Source organism: Camelus ferus, chromosome 22 (genome assembly GCF_009834535.1).
Source record: "Camelus ferus isolate YT-003-E chromosome 22, BCGSAC_Cfer_1.0, whole genome shotgun sequence".
In the NCBI taxonomy this organism is placed as follows: Eukaryota; Metazoa; Chordata; class Mammalia; order Artiodactyla; family Camelidae; genus Camelus; species Camelus ferus.
In genome coordinates, this window is record NC_045717.1 from 11862885 (window position 1) to 11879252 (window position 16368).

General features: G+C 36.5%; 1 long non-coding RNA gene across 1 annotated transcript in view; it reads right to left on the reverse strand.

The window, feature by feature from the left end:
• The window catches only part of LOC116659001, a 1275737-nt gene that overhangs the window by 1155093 nt on the left and 104276 nt on the right, over positions 1–16368 (reverse strand). The window lies entirely within an intron of this gene.

Consider the following 16368-nt stretch of genomic DNA (forward strand, 5'->3'; position numbering starts at 1 on the left):
ATACCTAAGAGTTCAACAGTAGGAGGGGTAGATGAACTACAGAGTCATACAGATACTGCAAAATATGAGAATGAAAGCACACCTTTTTCATGCAACACAGATGATTCTTACAAAATATTGAGTGAAAAAGCCAAAAGAACAACGTTTATAAATAGAACGAATCTATGGACAGCAACATCAGATGAAGGTGTAATGGTTCCCTTCAGTTAGATAGGCTAGGGACCGACACCAGGCCTCTGATGTGCTGGTAATGGTCTAGCTCTTCATCTGGTTGGCAGATGCCATGATGTGTTCACATTACAAAAATTCATTGAATTTATGATGAGTAAACCCTTCTGTATATGTTATATGTCAATAAAATTCATAGATAAAAATAAATTGAACGAAGTACATCCACTGATATACGTTAAAGGTTTTAAAAATATTTTTACTTTATCATCAGTGCCTTTAATGAAAAAGCTCTTCAATGATTTAACAGTGTTTTGATGTATATGAAATGGTTACTAATGAACAAATGATGAAATCAACTCTCACGGTTTTATTACCGTCAATATATCTACATTAAGCTATTTAAATGATGCAGGCTTCTATACAAATATCAAATGTATCTTTACAAATGCCTCATCAGATATTTCAAACATTATAGGGTACTTAATTAGAAAAATCAATTTTCCTTAAAATCAAAATATTTAATAAAATGTATTTTAAATAGTATTTTCAAATTAAATGAATTGCATTGCTTCACAATCAGATCCCTAAAGAGAAGTGACAAAGCAGAAAACAAAACAAAAAAAAAGAAAAAAAGAAAGAAAGAATAATACATGTGTACTCAAAAAGAGTGGTTACAAAGTTGCAAAGACACACATCATAATCCAACCATGTTATTTGTGGGAATAAGACCCAGCTATTTAATTATCATTTCTATCATAATTCACCTCACAAAGAAAATAGAACAATTATACTTATCTATCACCCCCCAAATAATCCCTCTGTAAAAGGTAATATTCAAAAGAGTAATTCATTTGTTTATCCTGTTTCCTTTTCTCATTTTTGTAATTTTTCCTCCATCCCTCCCTCCTTCCAACTTTCCTTTCTTACTTTCATCAAGCCTTTCTTCCTTTCTTTATCCTTGATCTTTTAGTTAAAAAAAAAAAAAAGTCTGCAAATGAAGAGCAAGATCACAGTTTAGCACAATGGGATTTTGTAAATTAGCAAAAGGGACCCTGCCTCTGAGTGGACACAGTCCAGGTTATCCAGAGGAAGGCAAGCAGAAAACAGACTGGGTTTCAGATGTTTTGCCCCTTCATCAGGGTGGCCCAGCACAGGACATAACTGAATAACCATATTCATAACCCTGACAAAGACAATAGAAAACAAAACATTGAAAAGAGACCCCTTTCCCCCAACATCTGACTAGTATGTAGTTAAGTCATTGGTGAGTCTAGGAGAATGAAGGTGGAAAACAGACCATGACTAGACATAACAAGAGCATTAGTTGGAAGAAGAATACAATTTTTAGAAAGCGAAAAGTAGAGAAAAAAATGGGAGACCTAAAGAATATCTGAAAAACTTTTTGAAACCCTAGGCAGGGGGACCAGATGATATGGTCACAAAGGACTTGAAAGTTGCAAAAAGCTTCCAAATGACCTTGTCAAGTGATAAAGGTATCAGTTTAAGAGGGAAGAGTGGTCAAAGTGAGGCAACTAGAGAAACACATACTGTGTAGTGACTGCAAATTAGAAATGAAAATGACCCAGGAGTTTAACTAAGAGCAATTCTGCAGTGACTTCAAAGTTAGCAACATGAAGTTCTTTATATAAATCATCTAGAGAAGGAGTGGGGCCAATCAGTGGTCCTGAAGTAAAAGGTGCACTAAGGGATAATAGACTATAGCGGAAAACCAAGTAATTCTGTTGCTTCAGTCTACGTTGAAAAGACTTCAGTGAAAGCCAAGAGAACACTTTTGTACCGGGCCAGTTAGAGGAATGAGATCTAACCATGCGAAGTGCACAGAAGGCCGAGTAGACAAACCTGAAGCAGACAAATCACTCCCTGTGTGGCCCCCACTCAAACAATTCAGCAAACTCAAGAGTACAATTTTAATTGTTTAATAAAACAGACAGCCTGTCCTTACAAAAAGGCTGGAAGCTGGAAAAATGTACAGTGCCAATGCAACCCTAATGCACAAAAATGGTTCTGGAAAGACTCCGCAGTGCCAAACAGCTCCTCCTCAGAAGACAAACTGGCGGGAACTATTATTTAAAAATGTGGGAGAAATAGTGACATATTTTTATAAAGAAAAATACCCATGTTATACGCATTTAGTAATAATTATCCTATTCTATTAATTTCTTTCTGTCAAAATAATAACAATATCACTAACACAACTTTATAGGTAAGTACTATTATTATCCTCATTTTGTCAAGGAGAAAACTCTACATACCAAGTGAAGTGTGTATTTATTAGGCAAATTTTTAGGGAATGGACTAAAAGCAAAGACATGCTCTCTGTATTCCAACACATAAAAGAAGTTAAATATAAAAGCACAATACAGGGAGATAAACAACAAGTGCATACTGTACAGCACAGGGAACCATATTTAATATCTTGTAGTAACTTCTGGTGAAAAAGAATATGAAAACGAATGTATGTATGTTCCCAAATGACTGAAGTGTTGTGCTGTACACCAGAAATTGATGTAACATTGTAAACTGACTATACATCAATAAAGATGTATTTTAAAAATAAATAAATAAATAAATAAAGCAAAGAAAAAAAACACAATACAGGGAAGAAAAGTATTATAAACGCTAAGAGAGATAATACAGTATGGCGACTTCTAGAAGGAGGACACTGCTTATTGTTGAGGTTAGTGGAGTGTCCTTTATTCTAGAGGGAGTGTTCGACCTGGGCCTTACAGGATGCACAGGGTGTGTTCTTACTAGGGAAGTCTGAGAGACAACTCGGCAGATGATAATGACTCAGAAAATACGAGAAACGTAATGCTAAAAAATGAGAATCAGATTTGTCATTTTTTGTTTCATTATTATCCATACACAGATAGGTTTATACCTACACAAACAAACAGAAAAGAATGAACCCAAACCTTCTAGAATGAATGAAATAATTTAGTAAGTTAGAAGGTGAGAAGATATGCATGTCAATACTCTTTTAGACTCCATCAATATCCAGTTATAAGATGTGTAAGGAAAAGATCTAGTTCACGAAAGCAACAGAATTTAAAAAGTCACAGAGACAAACTGAATAATAGGAAACTATAAATTTGGAGGGGAAAAAAAGTGCTTGGATTAATGGAGAGCCTTGCCAAGGTAAATGCAGAAATAATCAAGATGGGGATATTTCAATTCTTCCTCAATTATTTAAACAATAGATATCAACATCTGTCAAAATCTCAGTTTTTTGGTGGAATATGGGGAAATATAATTTACAGAATGTATTCTAAATTCTACATGGAAGAGTAAGCCTATAAGAGATGCCAGGAACATTTTCAAAAGCAATAATGATGAAGGATTATCTTCCCTACTGTGATGGCACCAGAAACACAGATAATAATAAAAGGGAAGTTTCCCCAAAGGGTGAGAGGATGGAAGGAGAATGAGCTCGTAGGTGAAGATGGGAGGCTGGCTCTACAGAAACAACAATGCCCAGAACAGGTTAGTTCACTTGTGTCCCTAGGCTACTGGAACAGAAGATGTTTTTAATAAACACATTTAACAGTGATTAAAAAAACAGTGACTCTAAGCAAGAGTCAATTTCAGTTACCACCAAACTGAGAAGAGCTTAAGATAAGATGTTTATCTAAAACACTTATTCTTTATATGAAAGGACATAGAGCAACAAGGTCAGCTAGAATATTTGGGCTACTCTCCTAAAATACTGGTACCAATGGGACGGAGACTAAATGGACCTCATGTCTCCTGATAAACCCCCTGCATCAGGCATGAACAGACTGATTAGGGATTTCTTCCTTTAAATCACATTGCAGTTGGGAATGTCCTATAACACTTGCAGATTGAGCTCAGTGGGGAGAAATCATCTCAATGTGTCCCCTGTACTTGCCAAGAAAGAGACGCAGCATTATACTTATATCGTGAAACTCATTTTGGCTGAGAAATCCAGGTCTTGAAATGTGCTTGCCAAGAGAATAAAATGATACAAATATGCATGCTGAATTATACATAAATATCCATGTATACATAGCCATCCACACACACCGTGTTTGGATGATAAACAGACCAAAGATTGGCACTGAACTATTTAGATAGATGGTCAAAGGGTAGTCTAGGAGGGCTGAGGACGTACTGTACTTTGGGAGAACATTAAGCCCACACATACAGTGGCATGTTTTGCAGAACCCATTTAATGTGGGTTCAAAGGGATTTGAGGCTCTTGAACTATTAGGACTTGAAAGATGAGAATGGGCTGCCTGTGATACGAGCCACAAATCTTGAGCATATGGAAGGGGCTGACCTGCTGTGCTCCACAAATGAGAAATTTGTCTCTCTTGGCTTTTTAGGAAGTGCTATGCGCTGAGACACTGGGAAAGACCAGCTCTACCAGCAAAGCCTGAAGTGACGCACACGTTATTCACAACACCTTGCAATTTATGTCCGGGGCTGAGTCTAATGTGCTGGGAAAGAGGTCAATTGTAACAAACAAAGGGGAAAAGAGCCCCACAGCTCTAACTTTCGCCATCAGCGCTTCTCAACCAGATTTATATTTCAAACAGGAGGCAGAAAAGGATTTGAGGAAATAGTCTAGTTTCCCTCAAAATAAAACAAAATGAAAATATTCGGATCTATTCTACCTTGTGAAACTGACAGCTGACATTAGGTTGGTTAGCTCTGAGGACCCTGGGGGTGACGGGAGGGTAGGATCTGATTCATATAAAGGGTTATTTGGTTTTACTTTATTTTTTAACTAAAGTGAAATAACTAAAGGTCAAGTGACAAACGATCCTTAATTCACTTTCACTTTCTCACTTCACTTGTGATTTTTAAAGTTATGGATGGTTTGCATTCTTTGCCTCTCCCCTCGGAGGCTGTGAAATATACCAAATGCCAGTGAACTGAAGAAACATTTACATTAATAGCGCCTGGAATTAACTTCATCAGGCGACACTTGTTGCCTTATTAGGGAACAGTGGAAATAATTTGGATCTCTAATTGCTCTCAGGAACAAGAGGGAACACCTGCACCCTCAGTCCCCCCTCATCTGCAAGGCAGGCTTAAGGGGTTCTTCACAAACTAACTGGTATGATGCCTCTTCAAGTCAGTAATCGCAGTCCTTAAATTCTACTCCCCATGATGAGCATCTTTCCCCTCCTTGTCACGCCATCTTTCACTAGTCCCTCTGAAATATATATCTTAATGAAATAATGGGCCCAAACAAATGAGTTTCTTTCTGGATGACACACTGGTCTGGCTTGCTGGATAGAAAATAAGGTAAAACCTGAAGGCGGTGTTGATGATAGTGATTAAAACACCAGCTTTGACAGGGCAATAACTATAAAATCTTGCTGCTAGTAATAATCTCTACAATACAAGCGCAATACTAGTGCACCATATGTCACAGCGCAGCAATCCATCTCCACGAGTGTCACTTACTTAAGCAGGTTCCAGAAGAACCTATCATTATATTTAAGTGGGGGGAAGGAAGGACACAATTCTATCGCTCTACTGCATTAGTCACTCTGGTTCAGTCCTTCAGCTGACTTGTTTACTTTCAAAAAAAGGAATCTGTGTACTTCAGACTGTTAGACCAGATACCACGAGATCTATATTTTGCATGTTTGCTATCATTCTTTGGATCATTTATTCCTTACCCTGCAAGCTTCTAAGGATGTGAGTTTGCTTTTTAATCATTTTTAATTTGAAAAACAAAAAAGTTTCTGAAGTTTCTTAGTAATTATCCAATCATACACATGTACGTGTGTATATATATAATTTATCATTATTGTTTGTGAGAAAAACTCGGTACATACAGCTGTAGTAGCAGATGGGATTTAAGGCCAGAACAGAAAACAGGAACAACAGAAGGACAAAAAGAAGTGATTTGGTAAAACAGAATCTTTAGAACTTAACAATAATAAAGGTAACTTATGTTGGACCTTGGTAAAGAGAATCTCTTACATCACGACAAAGGAACACTAAGTAATTATTACCAGGGTCTGAGTTTGCAAAGCAAGATATATTGATAATACATAAATTAATTGTGTTGCTGGGGTGAAAAGAAGAATATCATTTTCCCAAGCAAATATTTGTTGGAAATACCATCTAGGAGCTACTATTTAGCTTATAAATTTAATGATTTTAGTTTCACAAAGACTTGCTTTACTTTGTGTGTTATAGCTCATATTAATAAATCATGGGAGGCAACTGGGCAAGTTACATTATTTCTGTGATTCAGTTTCCCACTCTGTAAAATAGGAATAATGACAATACCTACCTCAAAGGCTGGCTGTGATTAAATAGTTAATATACGAAAAGTGCTTAAAACAGTTCCCGGATTATAGTGAATGCACTGCAAATGATTACTAGTACTGTTTCGTTGTTGTTATTCACAGGAGTTAATGATGGAGCCAGAGCAGACTTAATTCAAATCCTAGACCACCGATTACTAGCTGGGTGATAGTGAGACCAACTGCTGTATTATTTAATCATTTTAAGCCTGTTAAAAATAGGAACAATAACCTACATGTTTCTCAAGCTATGAAGAGCAGATGCGACCTTTATGGGAAGCCCTTACACCTGTGTCTGGCACAGAGTATATTTAGCTACTTTATAATAATAATGAAAGTATTTGTATGGTCACATTATTTGTCACATGAAAATAAGAAAATTAATCTATGCAGGTAAACAGAATTAGCTTGTGTTTTCCAAACTTTTAAGTTAAGAAATTCCACCAAAATCAGCTATCTTTTCCCTGAGCACATCCAGGCAGTCCCTGCTTGCTTCCGTCTTACAGGGAGCTTTCTCAAGATTTGATGAAAAGATCAGAAGCAAATAAATGATTTTATAGGAACAGGTGCAAATATTTCTTCTCCAATGAAAGGTAAAATGTTGCTGGCTTATAAGGATGAGACAAGTGGCAACATTCTCTGCTTTATAAGCTTCCCCAGCAAGGTGGTATTTCAAATTCCCCAGCAGATGGGGGAAAAAAAAAAAAAACATGAGGACAGCTTGTTAGAAAAAGGCCCAGACTGCTAAGTCCATCCCATCTCTCTCTTTCTTTCCTCATTAATTCTCTGATCCTTATTCCATTGTATAACTTAACTATCTTTACAGGCAAAAACTGTATGTAGTTCTCACTAGCACTCTTTAGAGGCTTGTGCACTTCTTAAGGCATGAGCCAAGAGGTTTTCCCTAAATGAGAAACCGGCAGGAAACTTTCACCTGCTCGGCAGGCGAGCAGCACTTTTCAGTGAATCTCAATGAACTCAGTACAACCGCTCTTTTGTTTCCGTGTTTGATGCTGCAAGGAGAGAAGAGACTTCACTCCTATGAGTGCTATAGGTCGGACTACCTCATTCAAACGGAAACATATCACCAAAGATTTAAAAGAAGAGGATGAAAGAGGAAATACGGCCATACACGGAAGGGAGAGAATGTGTTTTATTTGGTTTTTACACGGATAGAATATTAGCTACCTACATCAGACCTGCAGAGATGTGCGCTGAATCTGTTTCGTGCTCCCCTGTCTTCCACTCTTGTTGAGACTGAGCCAGTGGTGTTCCCATGGAGATGGCTCACACTGTTCACTTAGGGCTTCCTTCCTAATTAATGATTAATGCTGTCTCCTAATTACAGAGAGTGGCAGATTCAATAACACGAAGGATCGTCAGAAACTCTGAATTCCTGTGGTTTCCTTTTCAGTCTGTTACTAATTTGTGGGGCTAATGTGCAACTTTCCCTTACATCTGTAACAGGGAACAAAATCCTAAAACAAAGAAAGGAACTTCTGAAAAGTCAAACCTCAGGCCCCATTTTGTGGGGGGGGGGCTGTGTTCCAGATGGAGACCACAGAGGTACTTTTGCTGGCAAATGTTTTTAGAAGGCTTGAATTATTATGCTAATATTTAAGGAGTATTAAGAAGTAGTCATTTGGATTTTGAGTTTTTCTCAGAAAAACTTGAAAGTCTGGCATCCTTAGACTGGAACACCTGCACGGCAAAAGGTGGCTGAGCACCTAGACTTCTCTCAGTGGCGTTCTGTGTTCCAGGTTAGACTCTGTAGCGCCCTCTCAGTCGAGTCCATCCCGCTTCTCACCCATGTACTGCCCTTAAATGGCCTCTGTAAGCCTCTGATTGTAGGACTCCTACCTCCAGTTATCAAAAGCCAAAACCCTTCACTGTCAAGTCAACTAAAAACCAACCAAAGAAAAAAATGACCATGTGGGTCACTCTGACTGAGGCTGGGGTTACATTGACCAACACGATCATCTCTGTTCTTGAGGAGAATCTAGAAATAGCGATCAAACATACTCCAAAAGATAACAGAAGTCGTGCTATAAACCTACCAGTGTAGCTCACAAAGACCTAGGATATTTTGATAATTTGGACTTAGGCGATGGGAACAGGAAGAGAGAAAAGCCCAGAAACTACTCATCAGAAGATGTTTCTAGATCAAATCTGTCCAATAGAAATACCAGGCAAGCCACAAATGCAATTAAAAAATTTCTAGTAGTCATATTAAAAAAAAAAGAGACATATTTGAAGTCAATTTTAATTATCAGTTTTCTTCAGCCCTGCAAATCCAAAATACTATCATTTCAACCAGTAATCAATATAAACATGTTAGTGAGATATGACACTTATCTTTTTCATACTATGTCTTCAAAAGACATATGTATGTCCGCCTATGGTAGTTCTCAGTTCAGACCAGCCACGCAGTAGTCAGTGATTATGTACACCAGGTATAGAGGAACATTTCTATCACTGCAGAAGGTCTCATTGACAGCACAGCATATTAGACGGAACCACAGAAATGCATGCACGCTGGATACATGAAAGCCCACGTCATTTTCTGGAATTACTATGTCCATTTCAACTTGATTATGCATCAGATGTGAAAAGTAATAGGCAGAGTTCAGATATTTGGTAAATTGGTCAAGTTTTTTGGCTGCAAAAACACCACCAGAAAGTATTCAAACTAGCTTAAGCAATATACATTCTTGATGCTGAATAATTAATGTATAAGTAATGACCAAAATTTAAAAATTCCTGAGAACATTCTCCAATCCAATAGCGATAAGCATATTTGTATGCATGAAATGATTGTTTTACAAAACTGAGTAGTCCGGAGATGGCTCTAACTTCTGAACAGGTGGATCTGGTTATTTAAGTGATGGATTCAGAGCTCAGTCTTGCTCTGTTCTGCTTTGCTTTACTGGTCTATTAATTATGGTATCTCCTTGATGTCAAGATGGCAGCCAGAGATTCTAGACTTTCTTCCTATGACCTTAGGAGTCTCCAACCATACTTACAGCATTTCTGCCAAATCAGCGATTTAAGTCCACAGGCTCTGGTTAGCCAGGTTTAGATTATCTATGCAGGAAATATATTGAGTGTTTCATTTAAATATTAGCTCAATATATTTCCTACGATTAAATGAAATGTATATAATCATTTATTTTTTAATTAACATTTTAAGAATAAAATAAGAGAATACAAATAAAAAATAAAAGTGAAAGGACAAAAGAAAAACTAGATAAAACATTATATATAGGGATTCTGTGTGACAGTTACACCTGGGTCTTACAGGTTTGAGTTTATACAGCCATGGCTTATCACTTCTTAATGATTTCTTTCCAACAAGGTTCTTAGGTATACACTTGCTTTCGAAGTTATTTTATTTTTGAAAATTTCATTCTATTTGATAACACATTTCAAGTTAGTCATATACACTGACACATTTAGCTACAAATAAAATATTCAAATACTTTGAGATAAAATTATTACAAGTATTAGTGGGAAAACACTTGGCTGCAATTTACATAGCTTGTAATTGGTTAACTCACTACACTTGTAATAAGTATCTAGAAGGTTTTACTTATTATACTGTAATATAAAATCAGTCTCATTTTAATAAATTAAAAATTATTATACTGTATTTGCATCATTATTTATGATATGAGTTAATGTTTTTAAAGTATCATCATGAATTTATAATATATCCTAAGTGATCATTTTTATAGATAGTTGTCATAGAATCATTTGCCTTTTGATATTTTGCAACTATTATCATTCTAATAATATAAAATATAAATATAAAATTAAAAATTTGTAAAGCAAGAAACTAAGTCTACAAAATTGCAATTAATAGGATATTGAGAGCTTTAAAACATCTTCTGCTAAATCCTGATTGAATTATTATTTAATAGAAAGTGAAGTACCCAACAAACTGCTGTTAACATATTTTTATAAATAAATAGGACTTAAATTACCAAATAATTTTAAAATTATATTTTTATTCCATTAGCCCAAAGTATCCAAATAGTGTCTTGAGTCTCTTATCTTAGAGAAGATTACTAAGGCGATTTTGTAGAAGAATCAATGAACACAGCATTTTAGCCTGAACTATCCAGAAAATTAGGGGTTCTGCATGTGTTTATTGAATGAATTACCTTCAAGCTTTACTATTAAGAAACTGCTGTAGAATACCAATCATTTCACCTACAATAATGGAACGGTAATGTTAAGAATCCATTATGTGCATTTTAGTCACTCAATAGACAGCTGCTGAATGAATGGATGTATACACTGCAGTGGTTATCTTTTTGTTTTGCTTTCTTTTTTATTACTGTTGCTACCGTTATTCTATTCTAATGTAGAGCATTGTGACAAGGTAGAGGAGTTTCAAATGAAGGCAAGTCAAAGTAAGAGGTTTACTCTTGTTCAATAAACTAGTACTGAATGCCAACACTTCCTGTTCAGAAATAACAAAAGATAGTATTTTGAATTGTCTGCTTTCTGAATGCCAGTCTAAAACTGTCAAGACATTCTAAAGGTGCAGGTTAGCTATCAAAGGTTATAGCACATAATTTTAACTCAGATCTTGTAAAATTTCAAATTCCCATACTCCACACTTGCAGATTCTAATTCTGTAAGACTAATTCTACAAGGACTAAGAGTCTGTTATTTAAACAAGTTACCCACATAACTTTGTAGCTGGCAATTTTCAGACCGTACGACAAACACTGTACCTAGCCATTGAAATACACAGTAATCCTTAGGCAAGACACCTTTTGTGCCCTACGTCCATTCCCCACCCCTGTAGCCATGTCCACTGAATTACATTTAAGGCTCTGTACTTAGTTTTAATCAATGATAGTGACTTGAGAATAATATATAAAAATATTACATGTACTTCTTAAAACAGCCAAAGATGTTATAAGATACTATATTGTATTAAAAATATTTTAAAAATCTATTGCTTCCTGAATGTCTGAACAAAGACTGAATGTTCCACTGAAATAAATACAATTGCCATTAGTATATTTCATCCTTCTAACACCACGGTAACTATGTGTGTCTCTCTGCCAACAAATGCATGTCAGAATCACTAGAAAAATAGTTTGAAAATCCACAGGCCTATCCACCTTACTAGAATGGAATCTTATTGAAGGTGTCCTCTAATATTGTGACAGTGTTATCCAGGTATTTCAGACTTTGATCCCTCAGCGAAATTAAGAACTACAGTTGTAGGTAGAGAGAAGTCATCCTCAGAATGCAGATTAATAAAATAACATTATTACCCTGCTCTAAATCAGCTCCTGCCATCAGATCCACACGCGTTTATAAACCAAACTAATAACACGAAATCCCAAATTCTCCGCTAAAAGAAAAACTCCTGTTTCCTCTATTCGTAACGCTTCTGATGCCAAACGTGTGGATTTTCCCTGCACATTGAACACTTCTGACATTGACTATGTGGAGTTAGCTCAGAGCCCACAGGTTAAGGGCTAAGTCCCACAAGAATGTCCCTCATTTCAGTTACCAATTGCAAGCTGGGGAATCCTATACTTCAGCTAGCTGTAAATTGGGAGTTCCCACCACCTTCTCCTCTGGTTTGATAATTCGCTTTAACAGCTCACGTGAAGGAAACAATGACATCAGTTTATTCTAAAGGATAACAGTAAAGAATGCAAATGAACAGCCAGATGAAGAGGTAAATAGGGCAAGACATGTGGCGGGAGCACAGAGCTTCCATGCCCTCTCTGGATTCATCATCCTCTCAGCACCTCGATGTGTTCACCAACTTGGAAGTTCTCTAAATGCTTTCTTTTACAGTGTTTATGGAGGTCCTATTACTAAGTCATGGTTGCTTAAATCACTGGCCACTGGTGATTAACTTAGTCCTCAGCCCTTCTCTCCTCCCCAAGGTTGGGAAATGGGGCTGAAAGTCCCAACCTTCTTATGGTTCCCTCTAGCAACTAGCCTCCATCCTCCAACAGTCACCTCTAAACTCAGCTATAGTTGAAAGGGGCTAATTTCCAATAACAAAAGATGCTCTTCTTACTCCTATCACTACAAGAAACTACAGAGGTTTTAGGAGCCAAGTTCCAGAACCGGGGATAAAAAAATATGTATGTGTTTTTTAATTACATCACAGTATCACATATTCTTCAATAGCACTGTGGAGTAATTTTTGATGAGATTTTCCTAACCAATCATTTTATGAAGACAGGGATGGAAAAGCGGATTATACCTGACAAAGTTTCTTTTGATTGTTCTTTCCTTTTTCAAACTTTTTCTCTGTCCTTTATCCTAAAGCAGCTATCCCCTCAGCCTACATCTTGAGATACCATTCTTATGTCTAATGACCGAGCCTTCAGACGGACAGCCCATCTACTCTGGTCCTCACAGGAAGAAAAGGTGCCCTTCTTCAGATCTATCCTCCTCTTAAGAAGTAAAGAATAAATTTTTCTTTCCTGTCACTTCAGAAAAATGGAGTCAACTAAAACATATGCCTGACTCGAATGGAGTGGAATCAATTATATTATTATATTTAATAATACAATACTAGGAGGTATCAAAAGAGAAAGTTGTTAAATGTATGAGGATCAGAAAATCGGGGTGTCAGAAAGAACAAAATTCCCATAGGTTACCTACAACGCTTGACTCTGTTGGGGCCAGATTAACGAGGGTGACGTTGTCTCACAGGAGGCTTGCTGTTCAGTTCAGGCTTTAATTTGGCATACTTCTATCAAACTGACAGATATAATAAAATGCACCTGCATCCATTGTTGGTAAATAGTTATAGTAATATTTCGACATTTTTGAAGAAACAGCAGATATTATGATCATTTATAAATTTCCATTAAAAACAGCCCACCCCCCCCAAAAAAATTCTTAATCCTTAGTGAAGTATGCACTAAAAACCTCAGTACCTAAATTTTTATGTTTAACTGTGGGGTACATGTCACACTGAAATGTCATGCATTTCTCAGCATTCCCTTCTTCAGACATGGGTCAAAACAGGTACTTTTAAATGCTAAATAGTTTCTAAATATCTAAATCCTCAGGAAAATAGAAATGCTCTAGTCCTGTAGCTCCTTTTCCCCCTCAAATAAACACCGAGTCTACTAAGATGAAACATAAGACAAGCATATCTATAAATTATAAAGGATGTCCTTCTAAAAAATAAAGCTTTATTTCAAATTCATTACTGTAGCTTAAGTGACCGAACACTTAGAGAAACGCTTTCTCTGTTTAGGGAGAAGTACTCATTTTGCTGTGCAAGGTCCTATGTTTTGAAATGACAATCGAAGTCGGAGGATTTTGCCCCTAGAGTCTTCATTCAGAGTATCTTCCAGTGGTGTCACAAGTAGATAAATGCATCTAATTACTAGATTGTACATCCTGATATATGTTTATTTGGCTATGCAAACAACCCACCAAATGTATAATTTTCTCTTCTTAAAAAAAAAGCCATAGTAATTTATATGCAAAAGATATGTTAATCAGCATTATCATTGAGATTTTTCATGTGTCAAGTTAGGCTGCTTGGAATGATCATTTTGCTGTCAGCAATAAAGCAGCTTACACTGGAAATCCATTATGGAAGCATCTCCACAATCTCAATAAAATGGACCTCATAGACCCCCTGTCAGCAAGCATGGTATTGGCTTTTATGTAATAATAATAATATGGTACCTACATACTATTAGGGAAAGGTAAAGCAGAAGCTTTAATACTATAGAAAAAAAGTCTACAAATCAGTAAGAACAAAATTTGAAAACAAAGGGAATAAATAGAATGTGCTCTTCCAAATTACTGTGCAAGTTCTTTTGAAGTAGAAGTAGTCAATGCAATATGAAAATCTGAAGTTGAGGGGTTTTAATCAATTGACAGTGGTGGGGACTCACCAGAAGAAGGGTGTTCCCATTAGCATGTCTTGCAGTAATTGTTATTTTAATTGGCTGAAATGAACTGTGATGCCCCAGGCCACTAAGGATAAGGTATAGGTTGGCAGCTTTTTTCCCTTTAGGAAAGAGATCCATTAAAAAGCTTACAGTTTGAATTAAAACAAAACAACAAAACAAAAGAGTATTGTTACTCATTTTTATCAATGCAATATAGTCTGGAAACTCTTCTTCTCCCTGTGCCCCCTCCAACAAACTATATCACATGCCAGCTGTGTATTTTGTCTTCAGACAGAAAAGTTTCATTTGGAGGGTTGTTTTCCAACTAGGAAATTACCCCAAATCACTTCCAACCTCCAGTTCTGCCTTTCCATTTCTCTTCCAAAGTTCTGTGATCTCCGAGGCACTGTTATTTTGTTACAAATTCTAATTAATTAAGGTGAGTATGTATAAACTTTTAGAGATCTACATCCTCTAAAAACTCAATCATTTCATTCCTGATCCATTCAACTGTGCACTTTCTAAGTAGAAAACTATGCACTGATTGTATGACGTTTCAGCAGAAATACTGTTCCCCCTCAAGTTCAGAATTAAGGTAATGAGACTCATCCAAAGGTTTATAAACCAATATAAAAAAAAACAGAAGTGTTATTTAAGAAATCCAGTTATTTTACCTGGGTAGAGGCTGAATTTCAGTTTAGGGGTATAGAGATGGAGACCTCCCAGGAATAAAATGTGTTCCTTAAGAAAAGAGCCTATGAAAGATCGAGTAAGGGGGAGGTTGCACTGTGATTCTACAAGAAATGGGTAAAATATTTGATCTGAGAATAGAAACCACAGCATAAATGACTAATCATGTAATCAGAATAGAAAAGGAGATGTGGGTTCAAAAAATAATGACATAAATGGTAGACAGTCCGGGAGATTGAGGGAACAGCAAAATTAGTAGGGAAAAGAAATAATGAAGTGAAAGATGACAGCTCACACTGACATATTCTAAATCTATGGCAAACATACTTGTTGCATATGTAGGCACTTACATTTCTAGACACTTACGAGTGAGAAAGCTTGAAAGTGGTGGAAAAGAGATACAACCATAGATTTATTCCTCAGTGGTTTCAAGTGGTGCAGAGTAATATATAGGGTGCTTTAGCCCCTCTCCAAAGTTAGGGTGTGAATATTATAGTGAAAACAGAATGCATATATCGATTCAGAAAAGTATCTCCTGTAAAACCTTATAAATTATGCCAATCAACTGAATATTCAAGTAATATCATAATGTTGGTAAACAGTTCTACAGTTTCAAGTACCATGGCTTGGTAACGCGAGACATTCTGTGATTAAACCCAACCAGAGTTTCCCCATACCTTCCAAGAAATTGAACAGTGAAATATTTTCAAAACAAAGCTGAACGTTGATCTTCTGTAATCTATCCTATGTAATCCTTGTGCTGCCTGCTTGCCTCAGAAGATTCACTTAGGGGTTGCTCCTATTTTGCAACTTTTTAACAACAGCTTGAACTAATGACTTTGGTTGGTGTTTCTCCTCCCGTAACTTTTAATATAGCAAATTGACCATTGATGGTTTCGTATCTTGCCGGTTCTATACCTCCTTCAGTTGAATCCAAATTTCCTTTCTTTTCAGGCAATGTATCTATAACTCCTTCCGGAGATTAGCAAATTTACTGATAAACAACCCAGAAGAGAAGGGAAAAAAGTAGCCAAATTATATATAGGGGAATATAAGAAACAGACTTTTAGAATAAATGCCATTAACCTGATGTGGCTTTGCTACGTAAGTCTGCCAACTGTAACAAGACAAAAAGCCTCACCTTTGAAAAAGATTCCTCCCTTGACCAAACTTTAGTTAGTCTCCTTAGCTTTCATCTAGGTGCACCTCTATTTAGCAAGAATTCTGGTAAGTCAGTTTAACCTAATTAACCTCTAGCATCCCTTAGACGGTGTCTCATCTCTCTGGCCTGT